Source organism: Phascolarctos cinereus, unplaced genomic scaffold, assembly GCF_003287225.1.
Source record: "Phascolarctos cinereus isolate Bilbo 61053 unplaced genomic scaffold, phaCin_HiC Scaffold_2;HRSCAF=192, whole genome shotgun sequence".
Taxonomy (NCBI): Eukaryota; Metazoa; Chordata; class Mammalia; order Diprotodontia; family Phascolarctidae; genus Phascolarctos; species Phascolarctos cinereus.
Window position 1 is genome coordinate 257,614,487 of NW_027555625.1, and position 21,244 is coordinate 257,635,730.

Consider the following 21,244-nt stretch of genomic DNA (forward strand, 5'->3'; position numbering starts at 1 on the left):
CACTATAGCCTAAGAGCCCCTGCCATTGTGCTTCCAAATGACAATCAACCACTAGACTCAATTAGCTCTTAGAAAAGACATTTACTCAAGTGGCATAGATGGAACAATGGTTGGAAAAGATTTCTTCCAAAATCCTAGGGTTCACTATTTGACAAATACATACATAGTTCATGGTGGGAGAGGGTAGGTTTGAGAGTGGGCAGAAACTTTAAAAATGATAGTATAGGGAACACATGTGGTTAATGCAACTCATAATGCTGAATTGCAGTGCATTGATAACCTTTCTCTCTTCAGAAAGCCCTAATGAGATTTACTGCAAGGCGTGGTATCAGTGATAGATAATTTACTCCATTGCTAGGTGGGGGCTGGATCCTCACAGGGCATGGCATCTCTGTAGGATGGATGGCTCGCTTGAGTTTGCTTCTTGTAGGGAATAGTATCTTTATTGGAGGAGTCAATACACTGCTGGATTGGGCCAGGAAGGTCCCTCAGCTGATGGGCTGGCTCTGCACAAAGTATTGCATCTCTTCTGGATGGGCTGATCTGCTGAAATCCTTGAGTTTGCTCTCTAATGGGCTACTGCACTCTCCACCACCTCCAGCCCCAGGCTCAGCTGGAGGTCTCTTTCTTCTGGGGTCCTACCTTGTTCTTTCAGCTGAGGTGTGTTGTGCTCTTTCAGAAAGGGAATAGACTCTTAGCTTAGGATTGTCAGAAGCTACTGCTCACTCCAGGCCTCAGCTCTGAGGTTTATTACTTCCAAGGCAGAATGTGGGAGAGGTATAGTCTCTCCTTTTTGATAACTTTTTCTGGTTCAGACCTAGGTTCCCTTGGTGAACTTATCAGTGTACATGATGTTTCTCCCAAGTAGAATGTAAGCTCCTTGAGGGCAAGGGCTGCTTTCATGTTTGTTTTGATATCTCTAGTGCTTAGTATGTAGTCAATGTGCTAATAAATTACTTGTTGAATTGAACTGAAAACAAAAATAAGCTGTTTTTTAAGTGAAGACTTCAAGGATACTTCTTTGAATTAAATCCATGAGCTTTACTACTTTGATTTTTTTGAAATCCATTTTGGTCATTCATAAAACTATTTTTCTAACTTCCTGGTTCTTGTTTGTGCTCTAAATAAGTGAAGTTGTGGAAGAGCTGAATTCCAGAATAGTAGGGTTATTACTGTATTGACTGTATTTTTAAAAAAATACATAATTTTCAAAACCATGTCTTCTTTGAAACTAAGTATATTCCTGGGTACATTTACCCATATAGTACAAAAGTGAGCATTACTCTATACTCAGTGATCATTACTTTATATTAATTAATGGGCAGTCTTCTGGAGATTAGCTTCTGGTGGTTAGACTGGTATTCAGATGGCTGGCACAAAACCATCAGTGGGACCGTACTGAAAGAGACATTCCTGCCCGGTAGGACCTGTTTGGACACCATTGGCAAAGCCTTTAAGAATGTACTTCTACTCCATGCTGAGACATTAGAGGGTATCTGTAATTCAAGATGTCCCCCATTATTGCTTAGATTCTATGGCATTATAGATGGATAGAGGGTTGAAATGGATATGGTTTAATGGGCATAAGGAGCCCCCAGGTGAGAGAACTTCCCCTATCAATGCAGGTCAGCACCCTTTTTGCAACTTAGAGCACTGACAGATTAGTTGACTTGTCTAGGTTTACATAGTCAGTTTATATTAGAGACAGTACCTGATCCCAGATCTTCTTGTCTCAGAGACCAGTTCTCTATCCACTAGACCATCATGCTTCTCATTATAATTAGAATTCAACTTAGTTTCTTTTTTAAAAAATTATTTATTTTTAGTTTTCAACATTTACTTTTATAAGATTTTTGAGTTCCAATTTTTTTCTCCCTTTCTCCCTTCCCCCTTCCCCAAGATGGCATGCAATCTGATATATTAAACATATTTTCACATTAGTCATGTTGTGAAAGAAGAATCAGAATAAAAGGAAAAAACTACAAGAAAGAAAAAATAAAACAAAACAAAAAGAGAAAATAGTGTGCTTCAATCTACATTCAGACTCCATAGTTCTTTCTCTGGATGTGGATAGCATGTTCCATCATGAGTCTTTTGAAATTTTCTTAAATTATTGTACTGCTGAGAAGAGCTAAGTCTATCAAAGTTGGTCATCACACAGTGTTGCTGTTACTGTGTACAATGTTCCTCTGGTTCTGCTCACTTCTCTCAGCATCAGTTCGTGTAAGTCTTCCTAGATTTTTCTGAAATCTGCCTGCTCATCATTTCTTACAGAACAATAATATTTCATTACATTCATATACCATAACTTGTTCAGGTATTCCCCAGTTGATGGGCATCCCTGCAATTTCCAATTCTTTGCCACCACAAAAAGAGCTGCTATAAATATTTTAGTATAGGTGGGTCCTTTCCCCTTTTTTATGATCTCTTTGGGATACAGACCTAGTACTGCTATTGCTAGATCAAAAGATATGCAGTTTTATAGCCCTTTGGGCATATCAACTTAGTTTCTTTAGATGTTATAATATCACCCACATTTTTTTTTTTTTACTTTTAGGCAAGTGGGGTTAAGTGACTTGCCCAGGGTCACACAGCTAGTAAGTGTCAAATGTTTGGTCTGAGGCCATATTTGAATTCAGGTCTTCCTGACTTCAGGGCCGGTTCTTAATCCACTGCCACCTAGCTGCCCCCCACCCACACTTATAATCAGCATATATTCACAATCTACTAGACTATAGACACCTTGAGGGTAAGGAACTTCTCCTATTCATCTTTGTATTCCTTGTAGGAGATACAAAGTAGTTCTAGGTTGTATGTAGAACTATAAATATTTGCTTAATAAATTATTAAATACTAATCTCTTGTAGGCTGATAAGACATTTCTGGGTAGTTGTCCCCATTACATTTTTTTTAGAATGAATTCCCAACTAATTGAAGAGAAGAATAATTGACTCACAGAAATGATGTTTTAATGACACTACCCTTTGCAATTGTTCCCTGTTACCCCTTTCAATTTCATTTGCATCCACCCTTAGACTTTCTGTATTAGCCACTTATACTCTTCACTCTTCTTATGTATTCAGGCTAAATATTCTTTCTTTCTTTCTTTTTTAAAAGCACCTATTTCATTTTCTTCCTTCTCTAACATTTTCATCTCTATTTCTCTCCATCCTCCACCCCTCATGCTTCCACTTAATCAGTGGATAAGAAAGAATGATTAGGGAATATATATGTATGAGAAATCTTGCCTTCATCCCTTCCTTAGGTCAGTACTTACAAATGGGATGTAGGGTGTGTTCAAGGAAGACTACTACCTCTGATATGAGAGCTGCCAAGCGTTTTTCAGGGCTGCTCATCCACCATTGGTGTCCACCTGATTCACCCAACTCTCAGTGGTGGCTCTAAAAAGTTGTAGCATGAGCAATGGCCATACCATTTTGGCAGATGGGCTAAACCAGGTTGAGAGTAACTGAGGAGTCTCAAACCCTTTGGTGAGTTAGGAGAGTGTCTACCCTAGGCATGTGAAGACTTCCCTTGGCAGAAAGAATGAAATGAGAAAGACAAGAACAATTTGTTCCAACAGTCATGAACATAGCTAAAGCATGTGCTGTGGAGCACTTAGAGCTTGGTTAGACATTAAAGATGCCAAAGTCATCCATTGTATCCCAAGCCATTGCCAGTCTTCTTCTTGACTTTGTCTTGCTTTGCCATTGGACTCAATGACTGTGGAAGAGAGTGAGGCTGATGACTTCACACTAAATAGCCTTGCTTAAATCTAATTTATGCACAAATCAAAAGATATTACCCATATCATTTTTACCATTTTCACCTACCTCAAAGTCCTGTGACAACAGGCCATTGACAAAGCAGCAGGTGGGGATAACACTGAGAGCTGTAGTCACAACCCTGCACACAGGTGGCCCAGGCCATAGGGCAGTCTTCTAACTGAACTGAACCAGCAGTGGGATTTGGCAGCCCCTTGAGTATCTTTTTAAAAGACTGCCCTGCTTACCTCTTAGTGTCAGGAAGGGGCTAGAAAAGATGCCCTAAAAATTGTCTACTTTACCCGACCCTGGCTTGGTGAATGAAGCAGGAGGGGATCCCACCCTGCAGTCAAAACAGAAAAAAATGTACAAAAACTTTTGCGAAGATGACACTCACAATTGGCATATGGAATGTGTATACACTTATGGACAACAAAAAACCCAGTAGACCTGAAAGACAAACAGCTCTTGTTGAGAGAGAACTCAGCAGGTATTGCAGCCAAATAGCAGCCATAAGTGAAACAAAGCTGGCAAATGAAGGCTAGCTTACTGAAGTTGGAGGTGGATACATGTTTTTCTGGAGTGGCTGCAGTGAAGAGGAGTAATGTGAAGCTGGAATAGGTTTTGCAATCAAAACTAATCTAGTCAGCAATCTTGTATGCCTACCAAAAGGACTGAATGATAGGCTCATGACAATGTGATTGCCACTTGCAGGAAAGCACCACGCCACCATCATCAGTGCCTATGCTCCCACCATGAAGAACCCCGATAAAGTCAAAGAGAAATTTTATGAAGACCTGGAAACCCTCATTATCAATATGTTGAAAGAGGACAAGTTTACAATTCTGGGTGACTTTAATGCAAGAGTAAGCACAGAATGCCAGACGTGGCAGGGAATCCTTGGGAGGAATAGAGTTGGAAACAGCAACAGTAAGTCACTTACTACTGAAGACTTGTGCATCTCATGGCCTTCTCATCACCAACACTACCTTCAATTTACCTAAACAAAATAAAAATGCATGGATATACCCTCACAGCAAAGGCATTTATTAGACTATGTCATTGTAAGGAGAAGAGACAGGCAGGATGTGAGAGTGACAGAGTCGATGTGTGGTGCAGAATGCTGGACTAATTATAGCCTTATCCTCTCCAAGTTAAATATTTATGTTCAACAAAAGTGGTGGCCCCAAGGCAAGACAACTAGCAGAAGGCTTAATGTCAACAGATAAGAGTGTTTCTCCCAGCAAGTAAGAAAAGTTGGTTGCTAAGTTGGAGAAACACATAGTTGGCAACAGTGGAGCAGAAAAGGAGTGGGCAGTTTTCAGAGATTTGGTGTAAAGAATTGCATTTACTCACCTGGGCCAGAACACTCATAAACATCAATATTGTTTTGAGGAAAATGATAGGGAAAATCAGAAGCTGCTAAATGAAAAATAAAAACTCAACGGGGTTTACCAATAGGATAGTTCATCTGTCTCTAAGAAGGCAGTGTTTAACTCCATCAAAAGTAAAGTGAACAGAAACTAGGTATAGATCAAAATCTTACACCTTATACCAAAATAAAGTCAAAAAGGGTATGTGATTTAGATAAAAAGGCTAATACTATAAGCAAACTGGGTGAGCAAGGAATAGTTTACCTGTCAGATTTATGGAGAACAGAAGAATTTATGACCAGAGATAGAGAACATTATGAAATGCAAAATAGATGATTTTGATTACATTAAGTTGAAAAGTTTTTGTACAAACAAAGCCAATGCAACCAAGATTAGGAGGAAAGCAGAAAACTGGGAAAGAATTTTTACAACCAGTATCTCTGATAAAAGCCTCATTTCTAAAATATATAGAGAACTAAGTCAAATTTATAAGAATACAAGTCATTCCCCAATTGAGAAATGGTCAAAGGATATGAACAGGCAGTTTTCAGATGAAGAAATTAAAGCAACTATAGATATATGAAAAATGCTTTAAATCACTGTTGATTTCTCTAAATGTGGCATTTCTCTAAATGAAAATCAAAATAACTTTGAGGTACCACATCACACCTATCAGATTGGCTAACATGAAAAAATAGAAAATGATAAATGTTGTATAAGATGGGAAAATTAGAACATTAATACATTGTTGGTGGAGTTGTGAACTGATACAACCAGTTTGGAGAGCAATTTGGAACTGTGCCCAAAAGGCTATAAAAATGTGCACACCCTTTGACTCAGCAATAGCACTTCTAGGGGCCATATCCCAAAGAGATCATACAAATGGGGAAAGGACCCACATGTACAAAAATATTTATAGGAGCTCTTTCTGTGGTGGCAAATAATTGGAAATTGAGGGGATGCCCATCAATTGGGGAATGGCTGAACAAGTTGTGGTGTATGAACAGAATGGAATACTATTGTGCTAAATATTAAATGATATGAATACTAAACGACGAGCAAGCAGACTTCAGAAAAACCTGGAAAGACTTGGATGGACTGATGCTGAGTGAAGCGAGCAGAACCAGAAGAACATTGTACACAGAAACTGTCACATTGTGCGATGACTAACTTTGATAAACCTAGCTGTTCTTAGCAATGCAAGGATCTAAGACATTTCCAAACGATTCATGAGGGAAAATGCTATCTACCCTCAGAAAAAGAATTATGGAGTTTGAATGCAGATTGAAGCATACTGTTTGCGCTCTCTCTCTTTTTTTTTGTTTCTTTTTTCTTGTGGTTCCTCCTATTGGTTCTAATTCTTCTTTACAACATGACTAATGTGAAAATATGTTTAATAGGAGTGTATATGTATAGCCTATATCAGACTGCACGCCATCTTGGGGAGGGAGGCAGGAAGGAAGGGAGAGAAAATTTAAAACTCAAAAGCTTATGGAAATGAATGGTTGAAAACTAAAAATAAATTAAAAAAAAATTAAAAAAGTAAAGTTCAAGCAAAGCTTAGAGAGATGAAGGATTCTTGGCTCAGTAAGAAGATAGATGAAATTCAGTTTTATGTAGATAGTAACAATCTAAAGCACTTTGTGAGGCCCTGAAGGACGATTTATGGGCCAAAGACCTATGCTGCATCTCAAATACTCAGTTCTAATAGAGCCACATTGATTGGTGATAAGGACATAATCCTGGAGAGGTGAGATGAATCACTTCCCTAGTGTTCTTAATAGACTGTCATCAACCAATGCTGAAGTCATTGGCCATATACCTTGTGTTGAATCAGTCCCTCTCTAGCTGAACTTCCAACTGAAGAAGAGGTTTTGAATACTTTTAGGCTCCTTTTGTGTGGCAAAGCACCTGGTGCTGATTCTATTCCAGCTGAGATTTACAAGGCAGGGGGTCCCATTGCTCATACAAAAGCTGGCTGAGATTTTCTGGGATATATGGCAAGAGGAGGTTATCCCCTGGGAGAACAAGGATGCCTCCATTATCCATCTCTATAAAGGTAAACGAAACAGATTGTCCTGGGACAATCACAGGGGGGTCTCTCTCTTAGTCATTGCTGGCACAGTTCTTGCCAGAGTCCTCCTTAATAGGTTAATCCTTCACGTGGAAGATGGTCACCTACCTGAGAACCAGTGTGGCTTCAGAAAAGGCTGAGGAACAGTTATAGTATTTGCTGCCTGACAACTCTGGGAGAAATGCCAAGAGCAGAACAGAGGTCTGCATACAATGTTTGTAGATCTGACCAAAGCCTTTGATACTGTCAGTCATGAGGTCTTGTGGACGATCATGGCAAAATTTGGTGGCCTGGAGAAGTTCATCAGCATTGTATGTCAGTGTCATGACGGCATGCTTGCCCAGGTTCTGGATAATGGACAATGTTCCCAAGCTTCCCTACTCAGTAATGGAGTGAAGCAGAGCTGTGTGCTTTCTCCCATGCTTTCTAGCATAATGTTTTCAGCAATTTTGTCAGATGCCTTCAAAGAGGATGAACACAGCATCAAAGTCAGCTACTGTAGTGATGGTAAATTATTTAATTTGAAAGGGCTACAAGCCAAGACTAAAGTGGAGGGAGTGTTGGTGCATATTTTTTTGTTTGCAGATGATTATGCACTCAGTGCAGCCTCTGAGGCCGAGATGAACAAAGTATGCATTGATTCTCTGCTGCTTGTGCTAATTTTGGCCTAACAGTTAACACCAAAAAACCACATGTTCTCCATCAGCTAGCACCACAGCATCTATATGTGGAACCATCAGTTACAGCAAATTTTGAATGCTGTGGATAAGTTCACTTACCTTGGTAGTTGTGCTTTCCAGGAATGTACACATTGATAATGAGCCTGATGCACCTATTGCCAGAGCTAGCTCAGTGTTTGGGAAGCTCCAAAGGAAAGTGTGGGAGAGAATAGGTTTTAGACTGACTACCAAATTGAAGGTCTACAAAGCTATTATGCTGACTTTATAGTTGTATGCCTGTGAAACCTGGATAGTACACCAGTGTCATGCCAGGAAACGGAATCACTTCCATTTGAATTGTCTTAGGAAGATTCTGAGGATCACCCGGCAAGATAAGATCAGACACTGAGGTCCTTTTTGGAACTAAACTGCAAAGCATTCAAACTCTGCTGCAGAGAGCTCAACTCCAATGGGCTGGCCACATTGTTCAAATGCCAAATGTACATTTGCCTAAAAGACCATTTAATGGAGAACTCATACAAGGCAAGTACTCACAGAAAGGTCAGAAGAAGTGACACAAGGACATTTTTGAAGTCTCTCTGAAGAAATTTGGAATCAATTGAGTGGACTGGCAATCCACTGTCAGACACTGGCAAAGAAGTGCCCAGCATGGCGTGCCCATATCAAAGGAGGCACTGTGCAATATGCAGTAGTTCAAAAGAAATGTGAGATGCACAAGTTCAGAGACATCTCCACTCCCAATGTTCATGTGGACTATTTGTGCCAAAACTGTGGTACAGCCTTCTGAGCTCATATTGGTCTGCTCAGCCATAATTGGACGCACTGTACCTTGACATTGTGATATCATTTTGGTCCTCTTCAAGAATAAAGGACAATAACCAACCCCCCAACCAACCAGCTTTCAAATACCATATTGTTCAATGATGTTAATGAGCAGAACTGATCTTACGGAACATTTTTAAGCACTTGGTTTGTCTCTTTATCTTTCAGGGCTACTCACACTTCAACAAGGTGTATGATTTAAGCTCTCTACCCTCTGGAATTATTTAACACTCTTGTGGGCTCTCATCTTTATTCATTCTTTTTCTTCTTTCTCCTCTAGAAATTCATTTGTGTTATATTTTACCTGGGCAAATAAACTAGGTAATATGATCTTGGAGGCTAAATGGTCAAAAGAACTCTGAATTTGGAAGTCAGAGGACCTAGGTTCAAATCCTAGCTCTGCCATTCTCACATATTAAGTGTGTCCCCTTGGTCAAGTCGCATAAACCCTATGGGTCTCAGCTTCATCTCAAAGATCCATTCTAGCACTAAATCCGGTGATGCTACTGATAAGAAAAGGCTCTTCACATTTTAACAATGGCATTTTGACTATAGCATCCACCTTAAGGCATAAGCAAGGAGATACACCTGCTTAGTCTTTTCTTCAGGCAACCTGGTAACTAGCCATGTGGCAGGACCAGCCCCACAGTCTAGTTAGATGAGATCAGATCTAGTAAAAGAAGGAAGCTATCCTGGTCATTTAGGTATAGATTCGGGATATTTTAAATCATTGTAGTGTTCTATAACTGCTTTCTTGCTCTGTATACTTCAAATATAAATTCTGTACTTTGTAAACCTATTTTACTTTATTTCTTTTACCTTAGTTGTGAACAAAGGCCATTTTGAAAAGCCTAAGGTGCATCATAAACATAAGAATAAGAACCATTTCTTGGTAGACAGACAGTAAAAGGATATCAACAGGCAGTTTTAAAAAGAAGAAACAGAAACTATCAACAACCATATGAAAGAATGCTCCAAATCATTAATACTAAGAGAAATACTAAGTGAAATCTGAGATTCACCTCATGGCCCTCAGATGAGGAATGACAAAAGATGAAAATATAAATGTTGAAGGAGGCTGGGAAAACAGGCACTCTAATGCCTTGATGGTGAATTGGTCCTATCATTCTGGAAGACAATTTGGAATTATACTAATAAAGTCATTAAACTATATACCATATACATAAACTATAAACCCTAAAGGGATTAAAAAAAAAGAAGAAGGAAAGGTTCCATATACACATGTACTTTTTATGGAAACAAAGAATTAGAAGCAAAGTGAGTATCTATTGGTTGCGGAGAAGCTGAACAAATTGTGACCTGTGAATATAATGCAATATTATTGTGTTTTAAGAAATGATGAATATGAAGAATTCAGAGAAAGTAGGAAAGACTTGTATGAATTGATGTGGAGTGAAATAAGCAGAAACAGAACCCATATACACAAGGACCAAAATAATATGAAGGAAAATAACATTGAAAGACATCAAAACTCCGATCAATGAAGTGACCAGCTGTGACTCAGAGGAATTGATGCTGAAGCATGTTTATTGCCTCTTAAGAGAGGTGTGGTAGAATGTAAGAGTGGAATGATGCATACATTGTCAGACATGTCCAATATATTGATTTGTTTTCCTTAACTGTATTTTGTTCCAAGGGAGAGTTCTATTAGCTTAGGGCAAGTGGTGATTGGAAAGGGAAGCATCGGGAAGTGACTATGATATAAAAAAGACCATTAATTTTGAAAACCTCTGGAGGCCATTGTGAGTGAACAAAGGAGGAAAAGCAGGGTATCTGTCAAGGCCAAAAGAAAATGTGGTAGGGAGAGCAATCAGGATTCCCAGAGGCTAGATCTAGGATGGATGTTAGAAGAAGACAGATGGATCTACTCCTTAGCAACTCTCTCTACCGACACCAGTATGCCTCTTGGTGTTACAGTGGGTAATGTGGTAGAGTTTAAGGAGCCCTGAATTTAGTGTCAAAAGACCTGGTTTTGAGTCCTTGCTGTAATATTTACAACCTGTGTTACCTTGGGCAAGTTGGTCAATCTCTGGGCCTTAGTTTTCCCATATTTAAGATAAGGAGGTTGAACTTAATAATCTAAAGGTTCCTTCTAGCCATAATACTCTAGTTTCCCTTCTAGCTCTGAATGAGAAGATATTATTAGATGGATCCTCTATCTGAGACCACGTAAAGAGAACCTGAGGTGGGTCTGGGATATGGTAGCTGTTCTATTTCATGACTGGAGTTTGTTGCCTCTTTATTTTATTTTTTTTACATTTTTTTATTAATTTATTTTTAGTTTTCAACATTCACTTCCATAAGCTTTTGAGTTTTAAATTTTCTCCCCTCCCCTCCCTAAGACAGTGTGCAATCTGATACAGGCTCTACATATACATTCCTATTAAACATATTTTCATATTAGTCATGTTGTAAAGAAGAATTAGAATCAATAGAAGGAACCACAAGAAAGAAGAAACAAAATGGTTTGTTGCCTCTTTAAATTAATTGTTATTTAATCTACTAATAAATATAACAGGAGAATTTCTGGCAATGACTTTCCAGGCAGGGGAGATATTTTGGGAGGAGGTAGAATCTTTTATTGCCTTCTCCAATTATACCAGTGAGTAGCCAGGCTAATTGTGTAATGAGCACTGACACACTCCCAAGCACTGGTTAGAACGTTCCTTTCTGGGCTTTTGTTTATGCATTACTTTCCTTTATATACTTACATAGGAAGGACTGCAGAAAAAGAAGCTGTTTTTAAAAAACAAACAAAACTGAACACAAGAGTCAGCCAGAATGGGTCTTCTACCAAATTATATTGCTTTTTCAGGGCAGCTGTTTCCAAAACGAATAGCAAAGGAAATCTCGTTGCCAAGGAGAGCACAATCCTGGTAGCTGAATGTCACCTCACCATGTTTGGACTATGAGTTAACTATCACATACAGGAAATTCAGATGCTGGCAAAGTTTGGGGGTTTGTTTGTTTTTTTTCCATATTGGGAATTCAGTAACCTTTAATAAAGAGCATGCATGCCCTCCTCATTAGAGGAAAATATCAAGAAATGCTCTTTCTTTTTTTTTTCATTTTTTTCCTCAATGATTTAAATATTTTAATAAAGATTTGATTCTCTGAGAAGAGAGAAAATTACATGAAAACCCTGTCCCTATTAGTTACTTGGTTTTTTTTAATATAAATTTATTTATTTTAAGTTTTCAATATTCACTTGCACAAGTTTTTGAGTTCCAAATTTCTCACCCCTCCCCCCACCCCAAGATGGCATGCATTCTGAATAGCCCTTCCCCTGGCCTGCCTTCTCTTCTATCTCTCCCCCCTCCCTTCTCTTATCCCCTTCCCCTTCTATTTTCCTGTAGAGTAGGATAGACTTCTGTACCCCATTTCCTGTATTTCTTATTTCCCAGTTGCATGTGAAAACTTTTTTTTAAAAACATGTGTTTTTAAAACTTTGAGTTCCAAATTTTCTCCCTTCCTCCCTCCCCACCCACCCTCATTGAAAAGGCAAGCAACTCAATATAGGTTGTACATGTGCAGTTATACAAAACACTTCCTTAGTAGACATGTTGTGAAAAACTAACTCTATTTCCCTTAATCCTATCCTGCCCTCCCATTTATTCTATTCTTTCTTTTGACCCTGTCCCTCCTCAGAAGTATTTGCTTCTGATTACCCTCTTTCCCAATCTGCCCTCCTCTCTATCACCCCCCTGCTCTCTTGTCCCCTTCTCCCCCTATTTTCCTGTAGGGTAAGACAGATTTCCATACCCAATTGAATGTGTATGTTATTCTCTCCTTAAGCCAAACCCTATGAGAATAGGATTCTCTCATTCCCTCTCACCTTCCCCTGTTTCCCCTCCACTGTGAGAGACTTTTCTTTTCTGGTTTTTTTTTTTGTGAGATAATTTACCCCATTTTACCTCTCCCTTTCTTCTCCAAGTATCATCCTCTCTCATCCCTTAATTTTATTCTCCAGATATGACCCCTTCATCTTCAACTCACCCTGTGTCCTCTGTCTATCTATATATACATACATACAATTCTTTTCCTTCAACTACCCTAATACTGACAAAGTTCTCATGAGTTACAAATATCATCTTTCCATGCAGGAATGTAAACAGTTCAATCTTAATAAGTCTCTTACGATTTCTCTTTCCTGTTTACCTCTTCATGTTCCACTGGAGTCCTGTATTTGAAAGTCAAATTTTCTGTTTAGCTCTGGTCTTTTCATCAGGAATGCTTGAAAGTCCTCTATTTCACTGAATGACCATTTTTTCCCCTGAAGGATTATACTCAGTTTTGCTGGGTAGCTGATTCTTGGTTGTAATCCTATCTCCTTTGCCCTCCAGAATATTATATTCCATGCCCTGTGGTCCTTTAATGTAGAAGCTGCTAAATCTTGTGTTATCCTGATTGTGTTTGCACAATACTTGAATTGTTTCCTTCTGGCAGCTTGTAATATTTTCTCCTTAACCTGGGAACTCTGGAAGGAAATGCTCTTTCTTAATGCACAGTTAAGTTGGAGGTAGTTCTTTTCTCCCCCAATGGAAAGGGAAAGTCCAACATTCTTCAAATTCTTAAGGTTTGTAGTTTTGAATCTCGAGAGAGAGGTCTTAAGAAGATAATTCAATTTTGCCATAATTGTATTTTATATTTACTATTACTTTTTTTTTAATCATTCACTCTCCAACTTGTAGAAGCTTAGAAAGTCTAGATGACTTGTCCAGGGTCAGTGTCAGGACCAGGACTTAAACTCAAATCTTCCAACCCTAAATCTTTTGCTCTTTCTAATACACCTCAGGGAATTTGAAGTCAGAAGACAACAGTTCTGATTCCACTTCTGCAATTTATTAAGCTGAGTGACATTCTTTAAGTGTTCTAGAATGTGAAATCTGGAGGGGACTTCCAATGAATTTACTTTCTTCAGGCTTTGGCTTTCTCATCTTTAAAATTAGGTGTTTGCCTTAAATGATCTCTAAGGTTCTTTCTAACTCTAAGTCCTGTGATCTATGATTCAAGAAATTTGAATCAATAAACATTTATTACTTGCTTACTATTTGAAAAGTGTTTTTCTTGATGCTGGGGATAGAAAGAGATGAATCAATCAGCTAGCCAATCACCAAGCATGTATTAAGTACTTACTATAATCTAGATACTGTTAGACATCAGTAGTACAAAGATAAAAGTTAATCTGTGTATTCAAGGAACTTACTGATTAAAAATGCTCTGTGACTATAGTAGATAGAGCCCTGGACCTGAAAATAGGAAGATCTGAGTTCAAATATAGCCTCAGACACTTCCTAACGATGGGATTGTGGGAAAGTCACTTAACCTCTGTCTGCCTCAGTTCCCTCAACTGTAAAATGGAGATAATATTAGCCTCTACCTCCCAGGGTTATTGTGGAGATCAAATGAGATAATATTCTGTGAGCCAAGACAGCAGAGTAAGCAACAAATTGCCTTAACTCTCCCATATTCACCTCCAAACAACCATGAAATAGTGCCTCCAAACAAATCCTGGAACAGCAGAAGCAGCAAAAAAGATGGAGTGAAACAATCTTTCAGCCCAAGAAACTTAGAAGATGGGCAAAAAAAGGTCTGTTTCACTTGGGTAAAAGGGGAACACAGTCCAGGACAGGAAACAACCCAACAAGTCAGCAGCAAGCCTCACCTCAGCAAAGCAATAGGAGATCCTGAGCCCTAGTATGGTGGAGAAGGCAAACACCAATGCCAGCCCCACTCCTACCCTCACCCCCCAGGTGCCTCAGCATAGCCAAGGGAATGGGAAGACTCCAGCTCTGAGAACCACCACATGCTTCATCATAGCCCTGACTAAACAGGCAGCTGCCAGCAGGCAGACTAACACGTACTGCGGTGTAGCCCCAGGGAAATACAGAAACACCCCACTGGCCTCAGCACATGCCAGATACCAGCACTAGGACCTGGCTCAGCACCGAGTAAGCTACCAGACCTTTGCAGCCTCTAGCAGCACCAGCCACTCCCTGCCCCCAACCTCACCCTCTCAGTGCAGCACCAGACTGACCATGGGCCTCAGGGCAACATCAGTATAGCATCAGGTAAATAGCTAGGGCCTATAGCCCCTGGCACAAGAAGCCCCTTCCAGTCTGGAAGCAGAGCTCAAATTTAAAACAAAGGAAAAAAGGCCAAAAAAGATGACCAAAAAAGCAACAAAAAAAGGATCTGACCATAAAAGATCAGGGAAAGTGACAAGGAAGATCAAGACACAAACTCAGAAGAGGACAACAACATTAAAACACTTATGGGCAAAACCCCAAAGAAAAATGGGAAGTGGTCTCAAGCCCAGAAAGAACTCATAAAAGAGCTCAAAAAGGAGCTTAAAAATCATATAAGAGAAGTAGAAGAAAAATTGGGAAAAGAAATGAGAGTGATGCAAGAGAATTATGAAAAAAGAGTCAATAGCTTAGAAAAATAAAACAACTGCTTAAAAAGTAGAATTGGCTAAATGGAAAAGGAGATACAAAAATTCATTAAAGAAAACAACTCTTAAAAAGCACAATTGGTCAAATGGAAAAGGAAGTACAAAAGCTAACTGAGGAAAACAACTCCTTAAAAGTTAGAATTAGGCAAATGGAAGCTGATAATTCTATGAGACACCAAGAATCAATCAAACAAATTCAAAAGAATGAAAAAATAGAAGAAAATATAAAATACCCATTGGAAAAACTCATTGAAAAATAAATCCGGGAGAGGCAATGCCAGAATCATTGGACTACCTGAAAGCCATAATTAAAAGTAGGACCTGGACAGCATCTTTCAAGAAATTTATCAAGGAAAATTGCCCTGATATCTTGGAAACAGAAGGCAAAATAGGCATTTAAAGAATCCACTGATTACCTCAGGAAAGACATCTCAAAATAAAAACTCCAAGGAACATTATAGCCAAATTACAGAACTATCAAGGCAAGGAAAAGCTACTGCAAGTGGCCAGATAGAATCAGTTCAAATATTGGGGAGCCACAATCAGGATTACACAGGATTTAGCAGCTGCAACATTAAAGGATCAGAAGTCATGGAACATGATATTCTGGAAGGCAAAGAAGCTAGGATTACAACTAAGAATCACCTACCCAGCAAAATTAATACTTCAAGAGTGAAAGATGGTCATTCAATGAAATAGAAGGATTTCAAGTTTTCATAATGAGAAGGCCAGAACTGAACAAAAAGTTTGATCTCTATTTTAAGACTCAAGAGAAGCCTAAAAAGGTTAAAAGGGAAAAGAAAACATAAGGGATTCAATGGAGCTAAGCTGTTTACATTCCTATGTGGGAAGATTATATTTGTAATTCTTAAAAATTGTACCACTGTACTGGCTAAGAAATACAGAGGTGGATCGGTGGAATAGGTTAAATATGCAAGACACGGTAGTCAATGACTATAGTAATCTATTATTTGATAAACCCAAAGACCCCAGCTTCTGGGATAAGAACCCACTCTTTGAGAAAAGCTGCTGGGAAAACTGGAAAAGAGTATGGCAGAAACTAGGCATAGACCCAAATCTCACACCATATACCAAAATAAAGTCAAAATGGGTTCAGGACTTAGATATAAAGGCTGATACCATAAGTAAACTGGGAGAACAATAGTTTACCTATCAGATCTATGGAGAACGTAAGAATTCATGACTAAACAGGAGATAGAGAACACTATGAAAAGCAAAATGGATAATTTTGATTACATTAAATTGAAAAGTTTTTGCACAAACAAAGCCAATGCAACTAAGATTAGAAGGAAGGTAGAAAAGGGAATGAATTTTTACAACCAGTCTCTCTGATAAAGGCCTCATTTCTAAAATATATAGAGAATTAAGACAAATTTATAAGAACACAAGCCATTCCCCAATTGATAAATGGTCAAAGGATATGAACAGACAGTTCTCAGATGAAGAAATTAAAGCCATCCATGGTCATATGAAAAAATGCTCTAAATCGTTATTGATTAGAGAAATGCAAATCAAAACAATTCTGAGGTACCACATCACACCTATCAGATTGGCCAACATGACAAAACAGGAAAATGATAAATGTTGGAGAAGATGTGGGAAAATTGGAACACTAATATATTGTTGGTGGAGTTGTGAAATGATCCAACCATTTTGGAGAACAATTTGGAAACTATACCCAAAGGGCTACCAAAATGTGCATACCCTTTGATCCAGCAATAGCACTTCTAGGACTATATCCCGAAGAGATCAAACAAATGGGAAAAGGACCCACATGTACAAAAATATTCATAGCAGCTCTTTTTGTGGTGGCAAAGCATTGGAAATTGAGGGGATGCCCATCAATTGGGGAATGGCTGAGTAAGTTGTAGTATATGAATGTAATGGAATACTATTGTGCTATAAGAAATGATGAACAGGCTGACTTCAGAAAAACCTGGAAAGACTTATATGGTCTGATGCTGAGTGAAGTGAGCAGAACCAAGAGGACTTTTTACACAATAACAGCCACATTATGCAATGACTAACATTGTTAAACTGAACCTTTCTCAGCATTATGAGGATCTAAGACATCTCCAGAGGCCTCGGGATGGAAAATGCTGTCCACATCCAAAGAAAGAACTATGGAAGTTGAATCGCTATCACTTATTTTTACCTTCAGTTGAGTTTTGTTTCATCTTTCTGATGGCTCCTCCTATTGGTTTTAATTTTTACTTACAACTTCACTAATGTGAAAATGTGTTTAATGGGTATGTAAATGTAAAGCCTATATCAGATTGTGTGCCATCTTGGGGAGGGTGGGGGGAGGAAGGGGGAGAAAATTTTCAACTCAAAAGCATATGGAAGTGATTGTTGATAAATCAAAATAAATTAATAAAATTAAAAACAATTGTACCACTGATAGTCCAGCTGGAAGGAATATACTTAGAGGGTATGGGTGGATTTGAGGGAATGACAGAAAAATAATTAAGGGATTAGAAAGAGGAGTACACCGGGGAGCAGAAAGAAGGGAGAGGTAGAATGGGGTAAATTATTTAACATGAAGAGTTGTGAAAAACCTATTATAATGGAGGAAAAAAATGGAAGCGTGGGCAACGGACATTGCTTGAACCTTCCTCTCATCAGTATTGGCTCAAAGAGGGAATAATATGCACAATTAATTGAATATAGAAATCTATCTTACCTGACAAGTAAGTAGGAGGGGAGGAGATTAAATAAAGTTGGGGGGGAAGGAAACTGTCAGAAGAGAGGCCAGACCAGGGTAGGTGGTAGATGGAAGCAAAACACTGTGGAGGAGGGAAAGGGTGAAAGGAGAGAGAGGAAAAATAGGATGGAGGGAAATACCCAGTTAGTAATCATAACTGTGAATGTAAATAGGATGAACTCTCCCATAAAATGGAAGCAGATAGCAGAGTGGATCAAAAACCACAATCCTACAATATATTGTTTATAAGAAACACACTTGAAGCAGAGAGAGACACACAGAGGAGCTAGAGAAGAATCTATTGTGCTTCAGCAGAATTTTAAAAAAACAGGAGTAGCAATCCTGATCTCAGACAAAGCAAAAGCAAAAATGGACCTAATTAAAAGAGATAAGGAAGGAAACTACATCTTGCTAAAAGGTACCATAGAAAATGAAGTAATATCAATACTAAATATATAGGCACTAAGTGGTATAGCATCCAAATTCTTAAACTATGAGTTAAGTGAGTTATGGGCTCATGACCAAATAAGAGAGCATTATGAAGCGTAAAATCGATAATTCTGATTATGTTAAATTAAAAAACTTTTGCACAAACAAATGCAGCCATGATTAGAAGGAAAGCAGAAAGCTATATGTTTCTCAAATATATAGAGAAATGAGTCAAATTTATAAGAATACAGCCATTCCCCAATTGATAAATGGTCAAAGGATATGAACAGGCAGTTTTCAGATGGAGAAATCAAAGCTATCTACAGGAAAATGAAAAAATCTTCTAAATAACTTTAAGGGGTTTTTTTTTGGTTTTTTTGGTGAGGCAATTGGGGGTTAAGTGACTTGCCCATAGTCACACATCTAGTAAGTGTCAAGTGTCTGAAGCCAGATTTGAAATCAGGTACTCCTGACTTCAGGGCCAGCACTCTATCCACTGCACCACCTAGCTGCCCCCCAAAACTCTTTTGATTACAGAAATGCAAATTAAAACAACTCTGAAGGCCGAGGGCGGGGGGAAGCCTCGGGCCCAGCCGCAATGTGAGTGCCGGCGCTGCTGCTGTTGCTGCTGCTGCTGCTGCTGCTGGTGCAGGTGCTGCAGGCGCGCCTGCCCGTGTGGGGCAAGGTGGCCGAGGAGCCCGGAGAGCAGCAGCAGCCCAGGGCCCCCTACGGCCAGTGCCACTTCTATGCCGGAGGCCAGGTGTACCCGGGAGAGGCAGCCCAAGTGCCAGCGTCGGACCACTCCCTGCACCTCAGTCAGGCCAAGATTTCTAAGTCAGCACCTTATTGGGAAGGAACAGCTGTGATAAATGGAGAATTTAGGGAGCTTAAATTAACCGATTATCGAGGAATATATTTGGTTTTCTTCTTCCATCCACTTGACTTCACTTTTGTGTGTCCTACTGAAATTATCGCTTTTGGTGACAGAATTGAAGAATTCAAAGTTATAAGTACTGAAGTTGTTGCATGCTCTGTTGATTCACAGTTTACCCATTTAGCATGGATTAATGCCCCTCGGAAGCAAGGAGGCCTTGGGCCAATGAAAATTCCACTTCTTTCAGATTTGACACACCAAATTTCAAAGGATTATGGAGTTTATCTGGAGGACTCAGGTCACACTCTAAGAGGCCTTTTCATTATTAATGATAAAGGGATCCTCTGACAGATTACAATGAATGACCTTCCTGTTGGCAGATCAGTCGATGAAACACTGTGTTTAGTCCAAGCATTCCAGTACACTGACAAACATGGAGAAGTCTGCCCTGCTGGTTGGAAACCTGGTAGTGAAATGATAATTCCGGATCCAACTGGAAAACTGAAGTATTTCGATAAACAAAATTGAAATGTTTGCTCAGGTCACATCTAGCTGAAAGAGAAATAAAAATTTAGTTGTTTTGATACTAAAAAAAAAACCCAACTCGGAGATACCACTTCATACCTATCAGATTGGCTAATATGAGAAAAAAGGAAAATTATGAATGTTGGAGAGGATGTGGGAAAACTGGGATACTAATGCACTGTTGGTACAGTTGTGAACTGATCTAACCATTCTGGAGAGTAATTTAGAGCTATGCTCAAAGGGCAACCAAACTGTAAACCCTTTGATCCAGCAATGGCACTACTAGGTCTATATCCCAAAGAGGTCATAAAAAAGGGGAAAGGACCTATAAGTGCAAAAAAATTTATAGCAGCCCTTTTCATGGTGGCAAAATATTGGTAATTGAAGGGATGCCCATCAATTGGGGAATGGCTGAACAAGCTGTGGTATGTGAATATAATACTATTGTGTAATAAGAAATGATGAGCAGGCAGATTTCAGAAAAACCTGGAAAGACTTCTGCAAACTGATACAAAGTGAAGCAAACAGAACCAGGAAAACATTGTACACAGCATCTCAATATTGTGTGATAATCAACTATGAATGACTCAGCTTTCTCAGCAACACAATGATCCAAGACAAGTACAAAGGACTTACAAAAGAAAATGCTATCCACATCCAGATAAAGAATGATGCACTCTGAATGCAGATTGAAGCATACTTTTTCACTTATTTTATTCTTTTTTGTGTTTTTTTCTTTTGATTTGTTTCTTCTTTCACAACTGTGACTAATATGAAATATGTTTTATATGACAGAACATGTATAGCTTATATCAAATTGCCTGCCATTTTAGGAAGGGAGAGGGGAGGAAGGGAAGGAGAAAAATTTGGAAGTCAAAATCTTGTAAAAATGAATGATAAAAATTGTCTTGAAATATAATTGGGGAAAATTAAAATACCATAAAAAAGAAAAAATGAGGTAATATTTATAAAGTCCTTAGCTTGACGCGTAGTAGGCACTTAACAAATGCTTGTTCTCTATCTCCTTCTTTCCCCTCCCCCTATTAGATTGTAAGCTTTTGATAGTAAGGACTTTTTTGTACCTGTCTTTGAAACCCCAGGTTCTAGGACAAGACCACAGGAGGAACTTAAAATTTTTTGAGTTAAACTGCATTGCCTCTCAGATTGAATTGAATGAGAAGAGCTAGGTCAATCATTTGTCTCAAGAAGAGACAGGGGAAGTGATAGGCTTCAAATCGCTTCACAGGACTCTGGGAGAGGAGACTGATCCTGGGCAGAAGAAGAGCAGTCAGGAAGCTAAGGGAAGGGAAGTGAGAAGGTGCATGGGAATGTGTGAGTAGGTGTCTAAAATAAGGAAACACATTCATGTTGCTGGTAAAAACAGGGCTATCCAGAGAAAGTGATAAAAAATAAAATTCACTCCACAGACAAAAGAAAAAATAGGTCACAACTTTTGGGAGGCCTTCTTGCACACCTATCCCTTCTCCCCCTCAGGAAAAAACA

The 21,244-nt window shown here is 38.9% G+C and overlaps 1 pseudogene; it reads left to right on the forward strand.

The window, feature by feature from the left end:
• Window positions 1–4,519: 4,519 nt before the first annotated feature.
• Window positions 4,520–19,769, forward strand: LOC110205120 (peroxiredoxin-4 pseudogene; annotated as a pseudogene).
• Window positions 19,770–21,244: the final 1,475 nt, after the last annotated feature.